At 45.8% G+C, this 25,848-nt stretch overlaps 1 protein-coding gene across 4 annotated transcripts in view; it reads left to right on the forward strand.

Moving 5' to 3' along the window:
* Nucleotides 1–872: 872 nt before the first annotated feature.
* Nucleotides 873–25,848, forward strand: part of LYN (LYN proto-oncogene, Src family tyrosine kinase) — a 110,674-nt gene continuing 85,698 nt past the window's right edge. For 2 of the 4 annotated variants that reach the window (XM_019925320.3, XM_019925321.3), the window contains exon 1: nucleotides 873–1,018. The gene's annotated coding sequence lies outside the window, so the exon portion shown is untranslated. Of the gene's footprint in view, nucleotides 1,019–1,279; nucleotides 1,302–25,848 lie in introns of those variants that run through there. The other 2 variants (XM_033843124.2, XM_073794404.1) reach the window with 2 other exon arrangements.

Below are 25,848 nucleotides of genomic sequence, written 5' to 3' on the forward strand. Positions count from 1 at the left end.
TCCCAGCGAGTGGAATCTTGCTTAGAACAAGACGGATCATCTACCTTGGGTCCGTACGTGGCATTTACTGAGTTGGACCGTGAGCTTGAAGATGCAGTCATTCTTTCAACAAACAACGGTCAGGCACCTGCTGTGCGCCAAGCACCGTGCTACACGCGGGGATGAAGGTGTGCCAGGCACAGGGCGAGCCCTTTACGTGCTCCCACTACCCTGTCTCCATTTTTCCGGGAGGAGATTGAAGTTTTGAGGAACTGAGGAACCGCCAGGCCATTTAAGTCCACGACCACCCCCCACCCCTATCAACGCCCTGAACACCCCCGTGTATACCCTCAAGGAGCGACTCTACCGGTTAAGAACTCAAGGAGACCCTGAGCATCCTCTCTCCAGAGAACTCCAAATGTTGGGGGAGCAGAGCGCGCCCCTCTGCTGCCAGGGGCACCCCGCTTCCTAACACTCTAGGGAGTAGGTTGGAAGGGAAGGACAGGAGACGCGAGGGGTTCCGTCGCTGTGCCAGGACGCCAGGCGCCAGAGGGTCTCCTGAAAGATCCTTCTGTCCGCCTCCTCCCGAGGAGGTCGGGCCCGGGGCGGCTCCACGCTCCGGAGCTGCGGGCTGGGACGCAGGTTTCTTTGCCTTCAAAGCTCGGCGCGACGGCCACGCCAAAGCCCCAAACCTTGGGCAGGGGCCAAACGGTCACTTCCCCGCCCTCCAGGCGCGGTATGCAAATCCGAGCACCAGGAAGTAGCTGGGACCTCCCGGCCGAGCTCGGCTACGGCCAGTTCCTCCGCCGCCGCTCAGGGCCGCCGCCGCTCGCTCCCGGCCGTGGCGCCTCGGGGCCGGACGCGCCGCAGCCTCCAGCCCGCGGCAGGCGGGGCGGCCGCGCCACCCCGGGCCCGAGCCCGCACCCCCAGCCGCGCGCCCCCCGCCCCGCCCCGTCGCGGCCCCCGCTCGGACCCCCGGCCACCGTGGAGTGCCGCCGCCGCCGCCGCCGCCGCCGCGCGCGACTCGCACCCGGAGCTGGTGAGCCGCGGGCGGGAGCCGGGAGGCGGGGGGCCGGGGCGGGCGGCTCCGCAGGTGTCTCTCGGCCCGGGACGCAGGGGCGGGGCGCGGGCTGCGGGCGGGGGCGGGCGCACCGCGGGTCCCTCCGGCGCCGCCCCGAGGGCCGGATGCTGTCCCCGCGCGGGCCGCTCCCTGCGTGGCGGGGAAGCCCCTGTCCACGCGACACACGCGCGCGCGGCGGAGGTCCCGCGGAGACTCCTCGTTGGCACGGTCCGGCGTCCCCTCCGGGCCTCGGGTCCCCGAGGTGAGCGATGCGGCCCGGCCCGGGCGCCCTACGAGGCCGGCGGGCGGCCGCCCTCCCCGGTGGCCCGGCGGGAGCGTGACGTCCGGGCGCGGCGGCGGCGGCGGCGGCGGGGGCGGTGCGCACCCTCCCGCGGAGCCCGGCGCCTCCCGGCCTGCGGGGCGGCGGTCCCGAGCCCCCGGCGGCCGAGAGGAAGCGAGAGTTATTTTAAGAATTCAGGGGTTGCCTTTCCTTCGCCTGGGGGGAAGGGTGTGAACGTCATTTCTCACTTTCCTGCGTTATCTCCGGCGTGTGTGTGTGTGTGTGTGTGTGTGTGTGTGTGTGTGTGTGTGTGTGAGTGTCTGAATTACCCCAACTTCTTTGCCATCTGAGTAACTTGAGTTCAACCCGGGTTTCACAGTTTCCTAGCTGAGTGTGAACTTGGGCCTGTTATTTGAAATTCTCGGTTTGGGTTTCCTCATCTTTAGAACATACCTACCTTCTGAACTGTTTATTGCACGTAAAGCCCCAAGCACATACTAGGCATTCCATAAACGGTGCTGTTATTATTGCGAATAATTTTGTCCATAACAACGAGGCTCCCTGGTTCTTTGCAATTTGATGGTTTTTACACCCAAACCTGCTTGTCAGATTTAGCCACCTGACCTTACTAATAAGTCTGCAGAATAAATACACCGGAGACGTGCTGTCCCAAAGCAGCGCCCCGGAGTCTGACTCACCCTAAGAACTAGCCAATGAGGAGATTTGACTTGCTTTTGATTTCTTGGCTACCCAGCAGCCGGCCGTAGGGTTCAGGAGGGCAGGGGCGTTCTCTCTGGCCAGCACCACCTAAAGTTGTGGGGAGGGGAATATGCGCTGAGAGAATACGGGAGCTTACTGAGTACTCCTAAGTACGTCCTGATAAGGTAAGCTCTGCTGGAAAAGGGTAGGATTCAGGTAGCTCTTGGTTCTCATTTGGAAGTAAGGAAGTCAAGCCGTTTTGAGGCTTGAAGAAATTGAATTTGATCACAAGGGGCTTTTGGTGACTGGGCCTCTTTGTGTTGTTTTTTTACATCTTTATTGGAGTATCATCGCTTTACAGTGGTGTGTTAGTTTCTGCTGTACAGCAAAGTGAATCAGCTATATGTATACATATATCTGCTGGGCCTCTTTGGATGCAGAATGGGAGAACCCTCTTCCTGAGTGAAGGACAGAGGGCAGCTGACGTAAAGAAGCCAGGAAACCCGAGTTTGGGTCTCTTCCACCATTTATCACAGCTGTGATTTGGGATCAATTACTTGGGCCATTTATTCCGCCAGTATTTCCTTCACAGCAGTGACTAGAGTTATATTATGATTTGCCCATATGTGTATAGTCTGCTTTCACCACTACAGTGAAATCTCTGTGAAAACAGCTTTGCCAGTCTTGTCCAAAATGCTAGCCCTGGTGCCTGTCACGTGGTCGAGATTGCTTGGAAGAAGGAAGGAAAGTCTGCTCCGAGCCTGGCCCTGTGCAAGGCCAAAGAACAGGCTGGCCCCTAAGGCATCTGTAGCTCACTGGTCCTCTCTGGCCTGGATTCTAAAATGGGGACTTGAGGAACTTTTTTGACTTGTCAAGTTATCCCAGCGCTAGTGTTGTAAGTGGGCATTTCCACTCAGGACTGGTTTCTGTGGTGTATCACTGGGAGAGGAGTCTTGATTTGGAGTGGTAAGAGGTAGCCTGCAAAGACCACATCTGGGTAAGACGTTGCCCAAAAAGATGCACTTTATCTTACAGTCATCGGTATTGGACACTTCTGTAGAGAACTTGTGGTATCTGTGTCCCATCCCCACCCATGGCATTCTCTTAGCAGAAAAGTGATCCAGTGGGGTTGTGATTCAGTGACTTCCAAAGCCTTTTAGTTCCATTATATTTGTATTCAAAAATAAACCACTGAAACATTTGAGATGCCAGCTGGTTCAAATGAATATATGGACTTGTAACTTACAACATTAAACCATGTTATTGGGCTTCCCTGGTGGTGCAGTGGTTAAGAATCCGCCTGCCAATGCAAGGGACACGGGTTCGAGCCCTGGCCCGGGAAGATCCCACATGCCGCGGAGCAACTAAGCCCGTGCGCCACAACTACTGAACCTGCGCTCTAGACCCCGCGAGCCACAACTACTGAAGCCCACGTGCCTAGAGCCCGTGCTCCACAACAAGAGAAGCCACCGCAATGAGAAGCCCGCGTAATGCAACAAAGAGTAGCCCCCGCTCACAGCAACCAGAGAAAGCCCGCGCACACACAGCAACGAAGACCCAACACAGCCAAAAATAAAAATCAATAAATAAATTTAAAAATACACAAAAATGTGGGACCATATTATCCATAAACAAGCCCATATTAATTTAAAATCTGTACAAATAGGAATATATGTCCCCATCATGAAACACTGTTACAGCCCACTCACACTGCTGATCTCAGCGACCTCTGTGTCCTCAGGCATGGACAGTGCTGACATGGAAAGGTCATCACAGTCATTAGTTGGGGCATTGATCAATGACACATTGATGGCAGAGACAGCCTTGGACCTTTCCTGGGCTCTTTCTGGCAATGATGGTGCTGATACCTTTTGCTTATCCAGGGCTCTGAAGCCTTCTGAACTGTGATTTCATTTGAACCTCTCATGACCCCCCAGGGTAGGCAGGGACAGATACCAAAAAAAAAAAAAAAAAAAAGAGTTTAGGCATATCCAAGGTCACAAGCCTGGTTAAGTGGCATCGCTGGGCATAGTAGGTATGTTTTCTGGCTCCAACTCTAGAGTTTTCCCCCTTTTCTGCCTTTGGACCTGTAGCAGGTACTCAGAAGTAATTAACCTATCATCTAATAAACATGTTTAAGACAGAATCACGAGGTAAATTTCTTCTATCACTCGGAAATTGTCTGAGCTAAGGGGCTGTCAGAGCAGATGAGCAGGTGTACTGGCATGCAGGGTACTTAGGCTCTACTGGGGAGCTAAGTTTCTGTGCCTTTCAGCTCGGCTTCCTGCTTGGGGCTGGGGGAGCTCTGATAGCTGCCTAGGTGACACCTATCCTGGCTGCTGTCACAGCAGCTCTAGTGACTGCCTTGGGGGCTCTCCAGTGCTTACTGGTCACTATAGAAGTACCCAAGTAATACTTTGTAAAGGAATTCCTTTCAGCCTCGTTATAAACCCTACGAGCCTCCTTGTGTGGTTGTTATAATAGGGAGAGTCGTCACTCGAGGGCAAAATATAAAGTAAGGAGAGAGGGCCCACGGGACGCACATGGAGACACGCTGCCCGTTTCTGGGGTACCTGCTATAAACAAGGCTCGTCCTACGCCCACACTGCTACACTAGATAGACATCCCCTTCCGTCTTTTAAGATTGATTAAGAGCCGGACAGGGAAGAGGAAGTTGGTCAGAAGTACTGAGAGGTTTCTTACAGCTGTCTGCTTTCCTGATACTTAAGTTGTGAAACTTTGAGCTCACTCTCTCATCATTTCTGACATTTATTTTGAGTAAGTTCCCATTTGGGGGGGAAGCCCAAGTGTAGAAAATAGTAGGGAAATCTGCCCATTGAGGGATTCGAATTTTTGGAACAGGCCAGTTTAAAGACTTGAACCTTATTTTAGATACCCTTGGCTTCCGTTAGCTGGAAGGGCTCCCTTGTAATTTAGAACAGCAAGTTTCAGGAATTACTGGGGACGATGTGTTTAAAAGGCTTGTCCATGCTAACAGGTTGCAGGGTCCTGTTAACAGCCTCGGTTCTTAATTCTTGGGCTGCTTCTTCAATCTTGTCCTGAACTTTACTTTCCCTTAGTACTGACTGAGCATCAGCATTTCTTATTTGCTGCCAAGCTATTTCGTGAAAGTTGTATTTATAATCAAGAGACAGTTTCCATTTGTAAAGAACTCCTCCAAAGTGTTGGTTATCTCACTGTGCTTTATTTGCATTTTATTAACCTCAGTGTATTTCCAGTCTCTCTTCTCTAACTCCTCTCTTCAACTCTTTCCCCACTATTGTACAGAGCCTTCAGGTCACGAGTTGATAGGAGTTGACCGTTATTGGTTGATCTCGGTGTAACTGTGTTCATTCTTCATCACGCTAAGATGTATAAGTGATGTTCCACAGAACGGGGATACATTAATAGAGTCCATCGGGGTGGGCGTTTCTCAAGGCTGGGAGCTCTGTCTCCTCCTGGTGAGCTTTAGGACACAGGGAAGAAGTCTTCATCATGAGGCCCAGGGGGTCTTTAAGTGTGTCTCATTTCCGTTTCACACTTCACACTCGAGACAAAGTCAGGTCCTGCTGGGCCTGGCCCCCGTTTCTGTGAGCACCTAAGGGCACGCTCTTTACTGACCCCGAGTCATGCTGGTTGGAAGCCCTTCGCCCCTCTCCCCGGTTCTCCGCCGTCGCTCTGTGGGCCCAGCGTGGCTCCGCCGTGTCGTGCTCGGGCGGGGAGCCGTCGTGACTCTTCGGCGCTGGTGAGAGTCCACGGTGAGGCGGGCGAGATGGGTGTGGACACGATCCGCCTCCAGCCGGGTCAGGGGCGCCCCCCACCCCTTCGGGCCTTCGGGGTGGCTCCGGTCGCCTGGTGAATGTTAACCCCCGGGGGCGGGGAGGCGCGGGGTGTGGGGGGAAGCTGGTCCAGAGAGGCCGTCTGGAGAGGGAGGCCCACTTCTGCTTTCCACGGGGAAGCTGCGGCACGGAGAGCAGAAGTGCGGCGGGAGGCCTGCGGGAGGAGGAGGCCGCCGGAAGCGATGCCCTGGCCTTCGGCACCACCCCGCGCTGCTTTTGCTTGCGGGTTCGGGCTCTTTCTACCACCTTCTGCTCTGTTCCTTTTCAGTTTGTCCTTGGGGTGTGGGGGGTGGGGTGGGGAGGGGAGAGGAGGGGAAAAAAGAATGAGCCTAGCCCTCAGGGTGGAGCCTCTTCGGGCAGAACCGCGTGGCGGCCATGCTGGAGTTGTCAGCCACAGAAAGATGGACGTTTTGAAATTCTGCACCATGGAAACTGTTACAAAACTCTGAGTGGACGTTTTGAAATCTTTTAATGTTCAGGCATTGTAATAATTTCTTAATCCTAACTACAGTGTTCGGTGCTATTTTTAAAATTCCTCAAGCTATAGCCTCTTGTTAAACATTTGGGATAGATCAGTGACTTTCACACTTCTTCACCTTGATCCGTAGCAAGAAACATCATACTTTATCTTGGATCCAAATGCGCACCCATCTGTATGCCAAAAAAAAAAAAAGAAAAAGAAAAGAAAGAAAGAACATTTGGTGAAAAGCCCCTCCTCCCAGCTTGTTGGGGGAGTCTGACCCCAGGCAGTCCTCTGAGGCCAGCTTGGTGAGATGGGGCAGAGTTTAAAATGGACAGAGGTGGGACTTCCCTGGCGGTCCAGTGGTTAGGGCTCGGCTTTCACTGCTGTGGCCCGGGTTCAATCCCTGGTTGGGGAACTAGGACCCCACAAGTGGAGTGGCCAAAAGTAAATAAACAAGTGAAATAAAACGCTCAGAGGTGGTCCCAGCAGTTCCACAAGCTCCAGTCCGGTGACGGGGTTTATTACGCAAACATAAATTAAGATACATCCATACAATGAATGGTATACCTTATAAATGTCTTTAAAAATAGAATTAAATTGTACTTATCGATATGAAAGATGCTTTTAAAAAGCTGAACACAAGCTGAGACGTAATATATGTGACCATTTCTGAACTAAAATATTTCTGTGTGATGCATAATTATACGCTATGCACGTGAGTAATTATTTTATACTAAAGTTTTCAGTACTGATCATTTCTGGGTGATGGGCGAACGCTGATTTTTCTTTTTTGTAGATCTCTATTTCGTTACAAAGAGCATGACATACGATTTTAGGACAGCGGTGTAATGGGCGATGACGTGTAATAAGCCAGGGTGGCGGCAGAGGGGAATTGGAGCGATCAGGAAACTTTGGGGCAAAAGTAGCCCTTATGATGACTGTGTGGATATCATTTCAGGCAGACCCGACTCTGGAGGAGCTCATGCGTTGCAAACCTTGTAAGCAGCCAGGATATTTTCCTAAAGAAGCGTCCACTTATATTTACTTACATTTAGGGCTGAGTTTCTTGAGAACCTACCATGAGTCAGGCCCAGCATCGGGAGGAAACCCCGCAGGGGAGAAGGAGCCGCGGGGGGCCGGGGGAGGAGACTGGTTCCTGCAGCATCACTGGGCGGCCAGGCAGGGGTGGGGCTGTTCGCGCAGGCGCCGAGGACCCTTGTCCCCAGGACTCAGTGTTGGATTGCACTGTGTAGACGGAGGTGAATGGTGGAGCCTTTTGGGGGGCAGCCATTTTTTTCCCATCACAATCAACTTCTTGCCTAGACTCTTCCGTAGTAAAGTATTGGTGATGTCGCCCAAAAATGAAGAGACACTGAGACACTCATTGTGTGCTCTGAAGAGGAGGATGATTAACTCGGGGGAGGAACGGGGACTTCCACAGAGGTTAATCCGGGGCCAGAAAGTAACATTTATTGCTACGTTACATGACATCAGACTACATCATTTATAGTCGGTAGCGAGGAGGAACCTGATGACTGTCCCGGATGGTGATGAGCTTGTCCAGACATTTATCTGAATCTTCTTGATGAGGCAACGCTGCTGAAGAAATCAGTTCGGAGTTGAGGTCTAAGTTTCTGTGGGGTTATCGGTATTTTCCGTCTGATTTAAATGGAGACTATTGTACGGCGGCAGCTCGGTTGTGGCATTGTTCTTACCACGTACAAATTAGTGTATTAAAAGCATCGCCGTAGTTAGGAATGCCGACGGCTGGACAAAATGGCATAATTTGGCAATTATGCGAGGAACGCCCTCGCATAATCAGACACGGCATGTTGAATAGCTGATGTATTCAGTGCCCACGAGGGATTATTCATTTTAACCTTGAGAAGAGATGGTATATCATATGGTGGAAAGAAGACGGACTTCCAAGTTAGACAAACCTGCGCCCAGTCTGCGCTCCAACACTTGTGACTTATTCTCACCATTTCTTCATTTATAAAATGATGATAACAGCACCACACCCGCTTCTCAGGTGTGTGGTGGGGATTAGCAGAGTGAATCCGTCATCTCTGACACAGTTTCTGGTACACAGCCGGCACATAATAGTACAAGGCTTAGACGCTGTCTCAGCGTCCGTAAAGTTCAGAGTCTAGCGGGGGAGTCTGTCATAGGCCATCCTTCCCAGCACGGTGTTTGCCCTGGGCTGGAGCCTCCGCTGTCATGGGTCAGCTGAATTTCTGATCTGCCTGAGGTACCAGGAATTGCCGGAGGCTACAGGGGTGAGCTGGATGGCCTCTGCATTCAAAGATGCCCTCAGGAGTGGGACACGGGGGCATAAATGTGGTTTTCAGAGTCTGCTCAGCGCTGCCCTAGACGTGTATGTACAGAGTGCTCTGCAAACAGAAGCACAGGGCTCTTGGTGACGGTGAGGGGACGATGCCTGAGCCGTGTAGGATAGGGGGAGAAGGAATTCACCAGTCGGAGGCGTTAAAGGGAGGCATCCTTAAAGAACAAGAGACTTCATAATCTGAGGAGCGACATGGGCGTAGTGGATGCGGTCCCTGCTTCAAAGAAAGTTCTAATATACAGTTCATGGTCATCAGGATAATCAAACAAGCACCGAAAGAGTTAGTTTTTGTCTCTCTGGACCACATCGACTTTTCCAGTTGTTTCAAATTTAACGATGCCAAATCTATTTAAAAAAGAAATTCAACAAGTTGAATTTCATAACTGCCTGCGTATATATTTCACTTTATGGTTTTCAGTTATTTTAAAAGCTTTAAATAAATGAAAATAACCACTAAATGAGGATTTAATTGTCATTTGCCATAAATTCCTTTACCAGTGGATAACCTTTCAAGAGTCTAGGAGAAAAAAAATTTCTGGACGTTTTGGTAAATGACTCAAATGTTACCTTATTGCTGTAGTTAATGTCTTCAACTAAGGCGGCCTAGTACAGCCCAATTTAACAAATGACGTGTTCTGCCTGGCGTCAAGCGTCAACCACGGGGCTCTTGACATCACCCATCTACCTTAGTATCAAGCATGAGAAGCACAGACTCTGAGAGAAGGAAGAGATTTTTGTCAGTGTGTCTCACACATAGTCACTTTCCCTTGAACACTGGGTCTCAAAAGTTAGGGTCTGTCCCAGGTGATTCCGACGCAGGTAAGGAGGTCATATTGTGAAAAGCACCGTGACAGGGATATTCCTGTTGCCCAAAGCAGCCCGTTTCATTTTTGTCCAGCTGTGGATATTAGAAACCTTTTCTCTCATGCTACAATGTTTTATTTCCATAGTTTCTGCTTGTCAGTTCTAGTTCTGCACTGTTTTTGCACAGTTGAAGCCAGCCGCTGTCAGATTGACTGAATATCTGTCCACTGTAAGTACAGGATGTGTAGGGACATGACTGTTGGCCTGTCTACCCAGCACTATTACTCTGCCTGTCTTCCCAACAGAACCCAGATCACATCAGGATCCATCTTCTCCACTGAAGTTTCTGCAGACGTTTTCTGCGTCCCCATCTACAGGGTGGCCCTGATTGGTCAAAACCTCTTATTCTTGCAAGTGATTGGTTCATGAATGGTGTACTTTGGGTTGGACGGTAATCAGTAAAAAAAATAATGCTCCATAGATGGTCCTAAGATACAAACAGAAAAGGAGTGGGGGAGGGAGGACAGAAGGGAAGTGAGACATGGATAAAGGATAAAGAAAGAAAAAGCCTTATGTGAAAGTCAGGAAATTGGAAGGAAGATAGTATAGGTTATCCTGATTACTAATTTGTGACGTACACAGTAGGTGGTTGTCTGCTCTTTGTTTCTCCTAGTCACACAGACCGGTGTGGCATTAATGCTGATAACTGGGCTTCTGTAATCACGATGGATTTTTGAAATGTATATTTATTGAGTACTGTGTGTTAGTCATTGTGTGGTGGGTGTAAACCTTAATAAGTGTGAACTTCCTGTCCTAAAGAGTTGATCGTGCTCTATTCTCTCTGGGCTGTTCACACACCAGAGGCTGACAAGCTAACTTGCTGTGGTCCTGGGTGTAACCATCACCTTGCTCGGGAAATCCCTGGGCATCTGAATCAGTGCACAGAAACAAGTAGTTCTGGTAAGAAGGAAGGCAGTGTGTAAGTGGTTACAGCACAGGATAGGGAGAATATGGAATTAACCAGAAAACCAAACACAGAAACAAAACCCAGAAAATAACAAATGTTGGTGAAGCTGCGGAGAAATTGGAGCCCTTGTGCACTGCTGGTGGGATTGATAAAATGGTGCAGATGCTGTGGAAAACAGTCTGGCAGTTCCTCCCAAAATTAAACACAGAATTTCCTTTTGATTCAGCAATTCCACTTCTGCGTATAGACCTCCCGAAATTGAAAGTGGGGTCCTGAAGAGATATTTGTACACCCATGTTCATAGCAGCATTATTCACAATAGCTAACTCAAGTATCCATCAACAGATGAACGGATAAACAAAATGTGGTCTATACATGCAAGAGAATATCATTCAGCCTTGAAAAGGAAGGAGATGCTGACACAAGCTACAGTACGGATGAACCTTGAGAACAGTATGTTAAGAGAAATAAAAGGACAAATATTGTATGATTCCATCCATATGAGGTACTTAGAGGAATCAAATTCATAGAGACAGGAAGTAGAATGGTGGTTGCCAGGGGCTGGGGTAAGGGGAACGGTAGTTGTTCCTTGGATCTGGAATTTCAGTGCTGCAAGATGAGAGCTCTGGAGATGGATGGTGATGGTTGCATGAGGTTATGAATATGCTTAACTGTACACTTAAATATGGTTAAGATATAAATTTCATTATGTGTATTTTATTACAATTTTAAAAATGAGTTTTAAGAAGTTTGCTCGATAAGCAGAAATGTGTACAAATAGATGAGGGCGGTCTGGAGGACATTTCGTTGAGTTTGCTGAGTTGCCCTTATTCTGACTGGGGCACCTAGCTAGCTGACTGGTGCTCAGTGGTTCGCAGGGACGGGGACAGGGTCTCTAACTCTGTGTTAATCCAGGGCCAAGTGGATTGATGGCTGACAAGATTCTGTAATGGCTGTGGCGTGAGTTTATAATGGAGAATTTTACCAAGGCAGGGCTTGGGATTGGAGAGTAAGGAGGAACTTTCTAACAATCAGAGCTGCCTGCAGGGGACCCAGCTGGGGTGTGAAGTGGTCCTTCTCCATTACAAGTCAGAAGTTTGTAGGCGCAGGCTAAGTGACTCTCTTGCAGGACCTTTCAGAAAAGGTGAACTAGATGGCTCTGAAAGGTGCTTTCTGATTGGCTAATTCTGTTATTTCTAGCCACGGACCCCCAGTTCCAAATCACATAATAGGAAAGGATATTTCTAGTGGAGTTCTTCTTCATAGGTGTGAAGAGGAGGATAGTTTTTATGCTTTCCCAGTGTCGAGGTGGTTTTTTTCTTCTAATTTAAGTGTAACGTACATGTAGCAAAATACAAACACAGAGGTAAGCCTAGCTCCAAGCAGACCCTCATGTAACGCCCCCCCCAGGCGGAGAAGCGGAGCGATGCTCACACGCAGCGTCTCCGGTTGCACCGCCCCTCACTCTCTCTCCTCAAAGCATCTACATTCCTGTGTCAAGTTTTAGTTGAGTTTCCCGTGTTGGCTTTTTCACAATAAAGTGTTAGAAATTGAAAAGCAGTACAAAGCCATTTGGTTTGGCAGATGAACAGCTTTTCAAGCTGTGGGTCTGGCTGGCATCGGCATCTCTGTGTTGAATGACTGCAGTTCAGTGGGAGGAGGACAAGTCCTGGTCTGGTTTTATACCCTGGCTATTCAGTTGCTAAAATTCTCACACTGGGTTTGATCAGAGCCTTATTTACATACCTGTTTATTCAACCATTAGTTAGTAAAATTAGATGGCGCTCGCCATACATAGCTTGTTTTTCTACCCATCTCTGCATAGCTCAGTAAATGTATAAATGCAAATTTAGAAACCTGGGTGTGATAAGGGTGGTTTCCAGTGACCCACAAGTAATCAAACATCCTGCTGTGTGACACAGAGCCAGTGCGCACACAGACATTTAAAAGCACCAACTGGCTTTGTGAATTCAGTTATAATGGTCTTCATAAAATGGGACTTTCTTTTTTGATGTGAAGAAACACAGTACCCTTATGACTGACTGTTTGTTCTGCTTCTCGTAGTTTTGACATTTATTTTTGTTGGGGGTGAGAGAGCGCTGTCGTTTGACCTGCGGAATGCATTAGCCCATGAAGTAATGCTTCATCTATTCATGATTCAGAAAACGTTTCTTGGACACTTGCCGGTCATGAATATGCATGCATTTGACTTGCCCTCCCATCCATTATTCTGAATGGTCGAATTGTTCCAATATGCTCAGGAAGTTAAAATATTTTTTAAAGTAGGACGAGGAGTATAACTTTCTATTTCATGTGAAATATGAAGAACGCACACAGGCAGCAGAGTACAGAGGTGCCCATCTTCCTGCAAAGGAGTCACAGTTGTGGTCCAGAGGCCGAGGTTGGGAATGACCCCATTCCGGGGGGTGGGGGTCACTGAGCCCATGGTTTGACTGCCTGCAGTTCCGGCCCCAGGTTCATCTTCCTCTGGCCACAGGTGCTGATGCTTGCTGTCTGCGTTTTCACCGTTGGATGACCAGGAAGATTGGAACCGGGGTGGGGGGGTGGGGGGGTGGGGGGGAGCTGGGGATGGAGGTGGGGGGCGGATTAGCAAGGGGACTGGCCAGAGCAGGGCAGGTTTCCAGTGAAGAAGTGTGTGCCTCAGCTGAGAATAGAAAAAGAAAAGATGGGGAAACAATTTAGCCGGCTTCCTTACCCGTCTGCTGGAGATGGTGAGGTGTGTGTTGGTAACAGTCTAGCAGCTTGTGTAACTGTTGCTCCACGGTTACCTTGAGATGCCTGAGGAACAGGATACTCATAGTAGTTATTCTCTTTTAGCTCTTCTACTTAAAAAAATAAATAAAGGTTCTCTCCAGCAGCATCTTCCAAGATGGTAGGAAAGGGCGGTGTTATTAAGCCTGGATGGAAGTTACTAGGGAGGGAATACTGGGATGCAGAGTTTTAAATTCTGAGGGTGAACTGTGGGCATTTGCCCTGCTGCATTCTGCTGCCTCCCCGCCTGCCCCCCCCCCCCGCCCCTGCTGCCCCGGGGTGATGGCACCGCTCTTAACCCCCAGGTTTACCTTGCGGGAGCCGTGTCTGTGAGCCCCAGCTCCCCACCTGGAGAACAGTCATGACCATAGCCTCTTGTGGGCTCTCACAGGGCTCAAGTGAAATGGGATCATTTGACAGACAGCAGACCTGGTCACATGACCTGGCTCCACCTTCGCAGGTATGAATTCTCACAGTTGGAGTTATAATCTTGGGCAAGTCACTTGACCTCTCGACAGCTCCCTGTGGCCACGTGTCGTGTGAAGATTCATAACAGGAGGTCTTTTGAAGTTCATCTGTGATTATTTATGTGGATGTACTTGAAACATAATAGAGGCCTAACAAACATTTCCTATTTGCTTTTCTTTTTGCCCAAGTAATCAGTTTTTGGCCATCATCGTCTTTAGGGAGCTTATTCTGTGCAACGATATGGAAATGACTGAAAAGATTTTGCAAAGGCTGTGGTCGTCTGAACCTAGATGTGCACTTGGACTTGAGCCCTAAGTGCATTTTGAAATGTTTGTCCAAGCTCAGAAGCACCGTGTGTCGCTAAGGGAAAGAATGTTTGGATGAACGATGGATGAAGGAGGGACCACACCAGGATGACTTAACTTTTCCATGCTGCCTGGGCTCTGCAGGGAGCTAACGGACCTTTCTGGCTCCTAGGCCCCCAAATCTAGACTGTCTTACTTACTGAAGACTAGATAATGATGAGCCTCACGATTCAGACCGAACTCACTTTCTTCAGACCAGAGACTGATGTCTGAGGCTCAAGGAGAAAAGGAGCTAGGAGTGGTTAGTTTGTCACAGAAGGGAACGCCAATGTCTTTCTTTTCTTTTCTTTTTTTTAAATTTTATTTATTTATTTGTTTGTCTATTCATTTATGTCTGCGTTGGGTCTTCGTTGCTGCACACGGGCTTTCTCTAGTTGCGGCGAGCGGGGGCTACTCTTTGTTGCGGTACGCGGGCTTCTCATTGCGGTGGCTTCTCTTGTTGCGGAGCACAGGCTGTAGGCGAGCGGGCTTCAGTAGTTGTGGCACGTGGGCTCAGTAGTTTTAGCTCGCGCGAGCTCTAGAGTGCACGGTCAGTAGTTGTGGCACACGGGCTTAGTTGCTCCGCGGCATGTGGGATCTTCCTGGACCAGGGCTCGAAACTGTGTTCCCTGTATCCCGGCAGGCCGATTCTTAACCACTGCGCCACCAGGGAAGTCCCCAATTTCTTTCATAATTGGAAGAATCGTATTGGGTTGGCGAAAAAGTTCATTTGGGTTTTTCCATAACGTCTTCCTTCCTCCCTTCCTCCCTTCCTTCCTTTCTTTCCCTTTTTTTTTTTGGCTGCGTGGCTTGTAGGATCTTAGTTCCCCAACCAGGGATTGAACCTGGGCCATGGCAGTGAAAACTCCGAGTCCTAACCACTGGACCACCAGGGAATTCCCGGAAGGATCTTATAATGACGACTGCACAGTTATTACTTGCTTGACCTTCGTACCAGGCAATAATTACCTTTTACAGAAAACATAATAAAAATAGCATTCATTTATTGAGTGTGTGTCCTCTGTTAGGTGACCAATTCCTTACAAGGTGTGTTATTGATGTTCTTGGTATTGATAAGGAAACCAAGGCTTAGACATAATACTTTGCTCTTTTAGCTACTAAGTAAATGCGATGCAAGCCAGCTTGACTCCCGGGTTGATGTGTTTTATTTAACCTTGAAAGGTTATTTTTTAAAAAATCATGATTATAGCATGTGGAAGGTAATTTCCATTTTATTTTGAATTTTATTTTATTTATTTTTTTTATACAGCAGGTTCTTATTAGTCATCTACTTTATACACATCAGTGTATACACGCCAATCCCAATCTCCCAATTCCTCACACCACCACCCCCAGCCGCTTTCCCCCCTTGGCGTCCATATGTTTGTTCTCTACATCTGTGTCTCTATTTCTGCCCTGCAAGCCAGTTCATCTGTACCATTTTTCTAGGTTCCACATATATGCGTTAATATACGATATTTGTTTTTCTCTTTCTGACTTACTTCACTCTGTGTGACAGTCCATCCACGTCTCTACAAATGAACCAATTTCGTTCCTTTTTATGGCTGAGTAATATTCCATTGTATATATGTACCGCATCTTCTTTATCCATTCGTCTGTCAATGGGCATTTAGGTTGCTTCCATGACCTGGCTATTGTAAATAATGCTGCAGTGAACATTGGGGTGCATGTGTCTTTGTGAATTATGGTTTTCTCAGGGTATATGCCCAGTAGTGGCATTGCTGGGTTGTATGGTAGTTCTATTTGTAGTTTTTTAAGGAACTTCCATGCTGTTCTCCATAGTGTCTATATCAATTTCCATTCCCACCAACAGTGCAAGAGGGTTCCCTTTTCTCCACAGCCTCTCCAGCATTTGTTGTTTGTAGATTTTCTGATGATGCCCATTCTAACTGGTGTGAAGTGATACCTCATTGTAGTTTTGATTTGCATTTCTCTAATAATTAGTGATGTTGAGCAGCTTCTCATGTGCTTCTTGGCCATCTGTATGTCTTCTTTGGAGAAATGTCTATTTAGGTCTTCTCCCCATTTTTTGATGGGGTTGTTTGTTTTTTTAATATTGAGCTGCATGAGCTGTTTATATATTTTGGAGATTAATCCTTTGTCCATTGATTCATCTGCAAATATTTTCTCCCACTCTGAGGGTTGTCTTTTCGTCTTGTTTGTAGTTTCCTTTGCTTTGCAAAAGCTTTTAAGTTTCATTAGGTCCTATTTGTTTATTTTTGTTTTTATTTCCATTACTCCAGGAGGTGGATCAAAAAAGATCTTGCTGTGATTTATATCAAAGAGTGTTCTTCCTATGTTTTCCTCTGAGAGTTTTATAGTGTCCCATCTTACATTTAGGTCTCAAATCCATTTGAGTTTATTTTTGTGTATGGTGTTAGGGAATGTTCTAATTTCATTCTTTTACATGTAGCTGTCCAGTTTTCCCAGCACCACTTATTGAAGAGGCTGTCTTTTCTCCATTGTATATCCTTGCCTCCTTTGTCATAGATTAGTTGACCATAGGTGTGTGGGTTTACCTCTGGGCTTTCTATCCTGTTCCATTGATCTATGTTTCTGTTTTTGTGCCAGTACCGTATTGTCTTGATTACTGTAGCTTTGTAGTATAGTCTGAAGTCAGGGAGCCTGATTCCTCCAGCTCCGTTTTTTTTTCCCTCAAGACTGCTTTGGCTTTTTGGGCTCTTTTGTGTCTCCATACAAATTTTAAGATTTTTTTGTTGTAGTTCTGTAAAAAATGCCAGTGGTAGTTTGATAGGGATTGCATTGAATCTGTAGATTGCTTTGGGTAGTATAATCATTTTCACAATATTGATTCTTCCAATCCAAGAACATGGTATATCTCTCCATCTGTTTATATCATCTTTAATTTCTTTCTTCAGTGTCTTGCAGTTTTCTGCATACAGGTCTTTTGTCTCCCTAGGTAGGTTTATTCCTAGGTATTTTATTCTTTTTGTTGCAGTGGTAAATGGGAGTGTTTCCTTAATTTCTCTTTCAGATTTTTCATCAGAATGCAAGAGATTTCTGAGCATTAATTTTGTATCCTGCAACTTTACCAAATTCATTGATTAGCTCTAGTAATTTTCTGGTGGCATCTTTAGGATTCTTCACGTATAGGATCATGTCATCTGCAAACAGTGACAGTTTTACTTCTTCTTTTCCAGTTTGTATTCCTTTTATTTCTTTTTCTTCTCTGATTGCCATGGCTAGGACTTCCAAAACTATGTTGAATAATAGTGGTGAGAGTGGACATCCTTGTCTTGTTCCTGATCTTAGAGGAAATGCTTTCAGGTTTTCACCATTGAGAATGATGTTGGCTGTGGGTTTGTTGTATACAACCTTTATTATGGTGAGGTAGGTTCCCTCTATGCCCACTTTCTGGAGAGTTTTTATCATAAATGGGTGTAGAATTTTGTCAAAAGCTTTTTCTGCATCTATTGAGATGATCATTTGGTTTTTATTTTTCAAGTTGTTAATATGGTTTATCACATTGATTGATTTGCATATATTGAAGAATCCTTGCATCCCTGGGATAAATCCCAATTGATCATGGTATATGATCCTTTTAATGTGTTGTTGGATTCTGTTTGCTAGTATTTTGTGGAGGATTTTTGCATCTATATTCATCAGTGATATTGGTCTGTAATTTTCTTTTCTTGTAGTATCTTTTTCTGGTTTTGGCATCAGGGTGATGGTGGCCTCATAGAATGAGTTTGGGAGTGTTCCTTCCTCTGCAATTTTTTGGAAGAGTTTGAGAAGGATGGGTGTTAGCTCTTCTCTAAATGTTTAATAGAATTCACCTGTGAAGCCATCTGGTCCTGGACTTTTGTTTGTTGGAAGATTTTTAATCACAGTTTCAATTTCATTACTTGTGATTGGTCTGTTCATATTTTCTATTCTTCCTGGTTCAGTCTTGGAATGTTATATCTTTCTAAGAATTTGGCCATTTCTTCCAGGTTGTCCATTTTATTGGCATAGAGCTGCTTGTAGTAGTCTCTTAGGATGCTTTGTATTTCTGTGGTGTCTGTTGTAACTTCTCCTTTTTCATTTCTAATTTTATTGATTTGAGTCCTCTCCTTCTTTTTCTTGATGAGTCTGGCTAATGGTTTATCAACTTTATCTTCTTAAAGTACCAGCTTTTAGTTTTATTGATCTTTGCTATTGTTTTCTTTGTTTCTATTTCATATATTTCTGCTCTGATCTTATGATTTCTTTCGTTCTACTACCTTTGGGTTTTGTTTCTTCTTCTTTCTCTAGTTCCTTTAGGTGTAAGGTTAGATTGTTTATTTGGGATTTTTCTTGTTTCTTGAGGTAGGCTTGTATTGCTGTAAACTTCCCTCTTAGAACTGCTTTTGCTTCATCCCATATGTTTTCGATCACCGTGTTTTCGTTGTCATTTGTCTCTAGGTATTTCTTGATTTCCTCTTTGATCTCTTGGTTATTTAGTAATGTATTGTTTAGCCTCCATGTGTTTGTGTTTTTTACATTTTTGTCCCTGTAATTGATTTCTAATCTCACAGCATTGTGGTCAGAAAAGATGCTTGATATGATTTCAATTTTCTTAAGTTTACTGAGGCTTGATTTGTGACCCAAGATGTGATCTATTCTGGAAAATGTTCCATGTGCACTTGAGAAGGAAGTGTAATCTGCTGTTTTTGGATGGAATGTTCTATAAATATCAATTAAATCTATCTGGTCTGTAGTATCATTTAAAGCTTGTGTTTCCTTATTAATTTTCTGTTTGGATGATCTGCCCATTGGTGTAAGTGAGGTGTTCAAATCCCCCACTATTATTGTGTTAGTGTCGATTTCCTCTTTTATAGCTGTTAGCAGTTGTCTTATGTATTGAGGTGCTCCTATGTTGGGTGCATATATATTTATAATTGTTATATCTTCTTTTTGGATTGATCCCTTGATCATTATGTAGTGTCCTTCCTTGTCTCTTGTAACATTCTTTATTTTAAAGTCTATTTTATCTGATATGAGTAATGCTACTCCAGCTTTCTTTTGATTTCCGTTTGCATGGAATATCTTTTTCCATCCCTTCACTTTCAGTGTGTGTGTGTCCCTAGGTCTGAAGTGGGTCTCTGTAGATAGCATATATATGGGTCTTGTTTTTGTATCCATTCAGCGAGCCTGTGTCTTTTGGTTGGAGCATTTAATCCATTCACATTTAAGGTAATTATCAATATGTATGTTCCTATTGCCATTTTCTTAATTGTTAATGGGTTTGTTTTTGTATGTCCTTTTCTTCTCTTGTGTTTCCCACTTAGAGAAGTTCCTTCAGCATTTGTTATAGAGCTGGTTTGGTGGTGCTGAATTCTCTTAGCTTTTGCTTGTCTGTAAAGCTTTTGATTTCTCCATCGAATCTGAATGAGATCCTTCCCGGGTAGAGTAATCTTGGTTATAGGTTATTCCCTTTCATCACTTTGAATATATCATGCCACTCCCTTCTGGCTTGTGGAGTTTCTGGTGAGAAATCAGCTGTTAACCTTATGGGAGTTCCCTTGTATATTATTTGTTATTTTTTCCTTGTTGCTTTCAATAATTTTTATTTGTTTTTAATTTTTGTCAATTTGATTACTATGTGTCTCGGCATTTTTGTCCTTGGGTTTATACTGATTGGGACTCTCTGTGCTTCCTGGACTTGGGTGGCTATTTCCTTTCCCATGTTAGGGAAGTTTTCAACTATAATCTCTTTAAATATTTTCTCTGGTCCTTTCTCTCTCTCTTCTCCTTCTGGGACCCCTATAAGCAAATGTTGTTGTGTTTAATGTTGTCCCAGAGGTCTCTTTGGCTGTCTTCATTTCTTTTCACTCTTTTTTCTTTATTCTGTTCCACAGCAGTGAATTCCACCATTCTGTCTTCCAGATCACTTATCCATTCTTCTGCCTCAGTTATTCTGCTATTGATTCCTTCCAGTGTATTTTTCATTTCAGTTACTGTGTTGTTCATCTCTGTTTGTTTGTTCTTTAATTCTTCTAGGTGTTTGTTCTTTAATTCTTCTAGGTCTTTGTTAAACATTTCTTGCACCTTCTCGATCTTTGCCTCCATTCTTTTTACGAGGTCCTGGATCATCTTCACTATCATTATTCTGAATTCTTTTTCTGGAAGGTTGCCTATCTCCACTTCATTTGGTTGTTTTTCTGGGGTTTTATCTTGTTCCTTCACCTGGTACATAGCCCTCTGCCTTTTCATCTTGTCTGTCTTTCTGTGATTGTGGTTTTTGTTCCACAGGCTGCAGGATTGTAGTTCTTTTTGCTTCTGCTCTCTTCCCTCTGGTGGATGAGGCTATCTAAGAGCGGTAATATCCTTGATAGTTTATCACGTTGACTTTATACATTAACTTAAGTGTAAACACAGGAATGTGATTCCTCCTAGGAGACTAATAATAAATATGGGGCAGAGACGTTTACTGGGCACAGGCTGCGCGTCATTCATTATTCTAAACACTTGCTAAGTTTTTATTCACTTAATCCTCACAACAACCTTATGAAATCGATACAGTTACTATCCCCTTTTTTTCAGGTAAATAAAGGTTAATGAACTTGCCCAATATCATGTCTCTGTGGGGTGGAGCTCAAACTTGAACTCAGGAAGTCTGGCTTTCAAGCCCAACTCTACTACTACCTGAATCCAAGGTGCAACCTCTCTGACTTGCGGGAGAAAAAAGGCCTGACACTCAAAACCAGTCGTAGAGCCAAAGCTAGAAAGACTCCACCCCAGTTCTGACAACTTGGTGTCATTCTTACTATCATCACCGCTTGCAAAGACAAAAGAAAAAAATTCTTTGGAATCGCACTGAAAATCGAAACATTAAGAGTTTAAAGCACGATCAGGATTAAGCCAGTTGGATTTATGTGCATTAACTTCAGCTGGCGACTCAATTTCTCCCTATTATCCTGGTCGCCATTTGTTGGGAAAGAATGATTTTCCTCTGCTGTCAAAGCAAAGCAAATCATTTGTTTTATAGCTAAGTTTGAATCATGATTGGATTAGCCTTTTCTCCAGAAGTTACCCCACATTTTTCTTTTGCTCAATACTTATCCAGCTTGTGTTTTTCTTCCTATTAAGCGTTCTCTTACATTCTCATAACTCTCTAAAAAACAGCTTCAAAGCTGTATTTGAAAGGTTATTAAGATTGTACTTAATAGATCGCTAATGGCAAAGGGTCGGATAATAGGCAAAGGATGTACGGATCAGGTGAGTCATACAGCTGTCCTCGGCCCACTCTCTTCCTCTGTTCTTTGTGGCATTTGCAGCAATGAGTTTAAGATCATCGATGGTTAAGCCGGAGCTAAACCGGTTTATCCCCTGGGAAGCACGTCAACTCTCCCGCCAGTGTTTTCACTCGGCACTTCGGTACCCCTTGCCCGATGTCTCCTGCCTGGCTCCTGAATGACTATTTCCATTTCTATTCAGAAATGGAAATAGCTCTCCGAAAAGAAGTGAAAAGTGGATAAGACTTTAACTTTTTCTTTAGAAGGGAAAATGTATTAGGATCCCTCTATTTCCTTTCATGCCTGGGGTGTCAGGTGACTCTCTAAGTAAAACCCCAGTTTTCTCTGGTCTTGATGAAGTTGGTATAAGCAGAAGTGTTTTGACGTTGACTTTAGCATAAACGTTGCTGTTTACTCTCTCCGTCAGTCCTGTGCTCATTCTTGGGCCTCCACAGGATCCTCTTTTGGTCCATCTTGTGGCCTGGTTGGAGACACTTCTGGGGATTTCCCAGAAGTCCCCAAATATGGTACCTGAAGGCTGGGCGTTGGCAGACGTGGTGTATCATTGTTGCTTTCTGTGGGGATGAGGGTGGAGCCGGCAGAGTCTTGTATCCATATTTTCCATGCCGATCCAGAAGGAACATGGGTCATACACTGAAATAAACCCCGTTGCTTGACAGTTTGGACCCGTTGCTAGTCTTGTAAGAACCTTCAGGCCGTAGAACCACTGCTCCATCCAGGACCAGCCACGAACTTGAGATCTTTCAGAGGCTGGGCTGGATGCATCAGGAGAGAACCCCTAGCTGAGTAGCTCGTGCCAAGTCTTTGTCTAATTGCACTTCCTGGCTCAACCAAAGATAAACAGATGAGAAGAACCTAAGCCAAAAAGGGCATTAGGACCATGATTGAGGTAATAAACTACCCCAGGCTCGTAATGGACTCATTCCTAGACAGACACAGGAATGAATCTGGGGTGAGAAAAGCCAAATGAGTGAGTGATGATGTGTCATCATTTTAAAACATGTCTCATCACGTTTGTACGAGCAGAAGAGCAGATGTTAGATGGAGCCCCTCTGTGACTGTTTCTTTAATATCTTCAAGAGAACAACGTGAGCTCGTGGGGAAAAGGGAAAATTACTAAGGCTCCTGTGTGCCAGACTTGTGGGGTGAAGTTGAACAAGACGTACTAAACCTCAACAAGAGAAGAATAATGAATTGAATTACAGTTGAGCCTCGAACAACATGGGTTTGAACTGCATGGCTCCACTTATACCTGGACTACCTTCAGCAGTAGCTACTGCAGTACTGTGCCATCCGCCTTGCTTGAATCCGAGGACGCAGAAACACGGACATGGGGTCTGACTGTAAAGTTACCGTGGATTTTCCACTGTGAGTGAGTCAACAGCCTTAACTCCACGTTGTGCAAGGGTCAACTGTACATATGTTTTTGATCGTCGGTGTTTCATGAAATAAACTGGTTAAAAGTTTTCTGCTGTTCTAAGTTTTATCTTTAAGATCAGGGGATAAATTATTTCCTAGGAAGCTGTTCTTTACTCTCTGTTCTTTCTATTTCTTTGCTGATAGTCTAATCTGAATTCATTGGGTTTATTGAGACTTTCACACTTGTAAGTGATGATTAGCCTGACTATTGTTTGTTTATGTCGAATTTATAGTGTTTTATCCTTTCTGTAGATCTTGGGGTTGGAAACTTGAAGTCGTATGGCTTTATCGATCATAAACATTTGTTCTCTGAGTGCTGATTATACACAATAAGGTAGAATGACTCTTGAAATAAAGGAATAAATAGTGATAGTTGTGTAATAGATAAACCTGAGATAAGTATAAGTGAATTATATTTTTCATAAAATGTACCCCAAAGCTAATACTTTGTAAATACTACCATTTTCTTTATGGCTAGAGTGTAACCAAATCCAGGACTAAATAACTTTCCATTTGGGCCCATCAGGTTTATAGAACAAAAATAATGTTCACAGAAGCCTAGTTATGATAGGAAGGTCAACTTTACTGCACTAGCAAATTTTCAGTAGTGGGTTCCATTCGTCAGTCAGAGCCTTTTCTTCCCCCTCCAGAGCATTTTTTTCTGGTTTGAGTTGGGTATGGGGTTAGGTTGGCAGTGGATAAATTCCAACGCCACTCTGGCATAAGGGCATGGAATTGTAATTACATACGGGATAGCTTGTGTCACACTAGCCAACAGGGCATCTGAAGTTAAACCGTCTATGACACGTCCATTGCTATGATTCCAGTTCTGGCGAGGAGTTCAGTATTTGATAAAAGGATCCCAACACTACTGGATTGTGAATTCTTTTTCAGAGCAGGGCTTTTCTAGTGGTCCTCAGCCCTGGCTGCTCACTAGAGTCAATGGGGGAGCATTTAATCCTCCCCAGGCCCAAGCTGCACCCCAACCAATGAAATGGGGACGGTGGGGGACCCAGGCATCACTGCTTTCTAGAGCTCTCCTGACACCCCGCTTGTGTACCAAGGTTGAACCGTTTGACCAGATCCAGCCGTTGTGGAGTTTGTGGGCTGTTGGGGATAATGTTCAGATCGGTGAATTTGGATGGTCATCTCAGAACATCAGATGTCCCAAGAGCCGATATGTGCCCAGAATAGCTCCCCGTCCCTTGAGGAGAGGCGACCACACTGGGTACCAGTTAGGAGGGTGGCGAATCTCCTGGGGTTAGAGGGCCTGCTAACCCCAGTCTCCTCCCACACTTGAGAAGCATCTGGGCGGGACGCCCTACCTGTTGGGAGAGCCTCACCCTCCAAACAGCATGTCTTGGCTGTGTTGTGAGCTGTGTCGGTACACAGCGCCCCTCCTGCTCCGGTGAGGGAACCTCATACTCAGGCCCGGAGCATCTCCCTTGTGCTGGGGGACCACTTACCTCTCCCCGGGACACAGAGGAGGTTTCAAGGGTCGCTCGTGACCTCTGCAGAGCTGAGGGTCCATCAAAGCCACCCACGAGTGAGAAGGTAGTACGTGGTAGGAACCGGGAAGTAGCATAGTGCCGTCATAACTCGTTCAGTTGTTGTTGTTCTTTTTCTTTTTACCTCCAGATCGACCAAAGTCTCAGAGATGGGGCACCTGTTCAGGCAGAGGGCTGGGATGGCAAGGTCTTCCCTGTGAACCCTAGGTCAATTACCCCGTCTTCGAGCTGCTCTTTCGCCATCTGGTAGAATTCTTATCAGGATTGGTTGTGAAAGAGTATGTGAAAGTGGTTTGTTAAAAAAAGAAAAGGAAAGAAAATAAATGAACTCCATTAAAACTCCAGCTGAGCCGGGGGTGGTAGCCCTCCGGCCTGGATGGAAGGAGCAGCCCTCCGGGAAACCAGTAGCCCCGTCCGAGGGCCGTTACCCTTCTCTCGGCATCATCCATTGCTGGTTCCGTGAGCCATCACGGTCCGTTAAAAAAAAAATGCTGACGATCCCAGCGGGCTGGCGAGATTGTGGGGAGACTGGAGTGGAAATGGTCCAGCCACTGCAAGAAGCCCTTCGGCGATTTCTTATAAAATTCAACATACCGATGCCTCACAGCCGAGCCTTTCCACTTCTAGGTATTTATGCAAGAGAAATGAAAGCAGATGTCCACAAAAAGATGTGTACAGTGATGTATACAGCAGCTCTTTTCATAATATATGTATAAAAACAAAAACCCTAGAAATTCTCAAATATTCATTATCGGAAGAGTGGTTCAATAAATCTGGATGATGTATTCATAAAATGGGACTACTTGAACCAGAAGACGATATTTCTCCACACAGCAACTGGTTGAATCTCCAAAACCCTATATTAAGTGAAATAAGTCCGACAGAAAGAAATATGTACTGTCTGACTTCCTTTCTGTGAGGGTCAAAAACAGCGATCATGGGGAATGCGTGACTTGGAAAGGGACACAAGGGGACTGAGGTGATAGGGCTGTTTTGTGTCTTGTCTTGGAAGGTGGGAACGTGGGTGGAGACATCTACCAAAACCCATCTCGTACAGTACTTAAGATCTGTGCATTTCACTGTGTACACATTTGGGGGGGGGGTAATAATTAAACTTTATTTTTCTTGTTTGTTTTTATTGTGGTGAAATAGACCTAACACAACATTTACCATCTTAACCATATTTATCTTTTTAATTTTTTAAAATGTTTTAATTTTTATTTTTTTGGCCGCTGCCTGCGGCGTGTTAAGATCTCAGTTCCCTGACCAGGGATCGAACCCGAGCCCTCGGCAGTGAAAGCGCAGAGTCCTAACCACTGGACCACCAGGGAATGCCCTCTTAGCCATTGTTAAGTGTTCTGTGGCATTAAGAACATTCACACTGTTCTGCAACCATCATCACCATTCATCTCCAGAACATTCTGTATGCATTTTGCCTCAGAAAGAAAAGCAAACTAAAAACACTGTCATATGGTGAGGTCAGTTCAGCTGGAACTGAGGCGTTGGCCTCATGTATACGGGAAGCCAGTCTGGACACGCAGGACCGTCTGCTTCCCTCTGCGGCCCCGAGGCGCACGGCACACACCTCGGCTGGGCACCTGCCCCATCAGAGTCAGTGTCGATTTGCCTGCTTCTCCCAC

The sequence above is a fragment of the Tursiops truncatus genome, chromosome 17 (assembly GCF_011762595.2).
Source record: "Tursiops truncatus isolate mTurTru1 chromosome 17, mTurTru1.mat.Y, whole genome shotgun sequence".
Taxonomy (NCBI): domain Eukaryota; kingdom Metazoa; phylum Chordata; class Mammalia; order Artiodactyla; family Delphinidae; genus Tursiops; species Tursiops truncatus.